Source organism: Nannospalax galili, unplaced genomic scaffold, assembly GCF_000622305.1.
Source record: "Nannospalax galili isolate Female #2095 unplaced genomic scaffold, S.galili_v1.0 scaffold407, whole genome shotgun sequence".
NCBI classification, from domain to species: domain Eukaryota; kingdom Metazoa; phylum Chordata; class Mammalia; order Rodentia; family Spalacidae; genus Nannospalax; species Nannospalax galili.
Window position 1 is genome coordinate 36,724 of NW_008355644.1, and position 2,017 is coordinate 38,740.

Sequence of the window (2,017 nt, forward strand, 5' to 3'; positions counted from 1 at the left end):
CATTTACAAGATGAGGAAACTAAGGCACAGTGGAACAAACTAGCTTACTTAAGGATTGCATTCTCCATGGGCTACCATAAGTTATCTCTCCATAGCTTCTGAATTACTTATGAATACTCCCAACTCCAAACTTGGTCAATTGCCTGTATATCCACCCAGGTCCCTTGACTTGCCAATAAAAACCACTTTGTCTCAGATTTGCTCTGACATTCTTTAGCAGCTGCCAGTACCAATTATGGAACCTCATATGGTAGAGAAATGGATTTTCAAGCTATGTTCCTTAGAGCCAGGATCCCCTAAACTACTGCACAAGTAGAGGACACAGGAAGTTGACCAACTGACACTCCTACCCTATTCTGTTTTTATCTGTTTAAATGTTGGGCCTTCCTAATTGAGAAGTTTAAAGGCTATGAATCTAGTCTCAATCCCATTGTCTCCTGGGGGGTTGGAGGTGCCACATGGGTTTGGGTTCATTTGGAGGCCAGAAGAAAGTATAGGATTCATTTATGCTAGAGTTACAGGTGGTTGTGAGTCACCTGACATGGGTGCTGGGAATCAAACTCTGATCCTCTGGAAGAGCAGCAAGTATTCAATTTCCCTTCATTGCCTCCACTCTCCCTGCTCAGCCTCCAGGTCCCGCTCCTGTTAATCCCTGCTTTGTGGGAGTTGAAGAAGTACATGATCATGAAACACACACACAACCACTGCCCCAGTGTCATCAATTAGGTAATTCTATGTGAAAAAGACCCAAGATTGGAAGAAATGACGATTTATTTTAAAAGATTTTATTGGGGCTGGAGAGATGGCTCAGTGGTTAAGAACACAGGCTGTTCTTGAGGAAGACCCAGGTTCAAATCTCAGCACCCATATGACAGCTAGCAACTGTCTGTAGCTCCAGTTCCAGGGGATCCAACAGCCTCTTCTGTCTTCCGCGGGCATTGCACAACACGGATGCACTTACCTACATGCAGACAATACACACATACACATAAAATAATATTTTTAAAAATTAAAAGATTTTATTTATATTCTTTATTTGTGTACACACACACACACACAGATTCAGGTGTCTATGGAAGCCAGAAGGTATCAGCTCTGTTGGAGCTGTAGTTACAGGTAGTTGTGAACTGCCCAATACAGGTATTGGAAATAGAACTTGGGTCCTCTAAAAAGTAGCAAATTCTCTTAACTGCTGAGCTATCTCTCTTTTTTGAGACAGGGTCTCATGTAGCCCAAGCTTGCCTTGAATGACTTTGAACTCCTGATCCTCCTGTCTGCACCTCCCAAGTGCTGTAATTATAGGCATGTACCACCACACCTAGTGGGAATGACACTAGAGATGAGATGACAGATGTGGATTTATCGTGGGGACAGAGGTGCCATTTACTCTTACCAGATAGCTCCTTGCCTTTAGTCCCAGTACTTGGGAGGCAGAGACAGGTGAATCTCTGTGACTTTGAGGCCAGCCTGATCTACCTTGTTTCAAAAAAGTTCCTTTAGCCCCCTAGTCTAGCTGATTTCTAATGGGTAGGAGTGACCTGATACAATTAATTCATATTAATGGATACATGACTATGAATCCAACTATTATTTCTTGTTTTATGAGTGTAACACACATGGATCCCTCTCTCCTTCTAGTCAGAGCCTGCATCTTAGGAACCCCTGAGGCTTTCAAGAAGGCTTTTTTGTAGATGGTGATATCCCCAGAATCTAGGTACAAGGGAAATCTTTTTGGACAAAGCTCAGGTCTGCCTACAACAGGTGTGTGCATCAGGATCCCTCCACCTCTATGCTAGGTCTTTACTGAAATCAGAGGCTGTGATATAAGTGAGATTTCCCCATCTAGTAGTGTGATTTTTCACAGTCTTGTGGCATAGATTTAGAGGCTGTCCTGTGCATGTGCCTTCCCACATGTGTGCATGTATGGATGCATATGTGTGTATACAGTGATCAGGTAACTGCTTTGAATTTTCCCCTTTCAACCAAAACATCTTTGCTTTAATTTTATATATATATA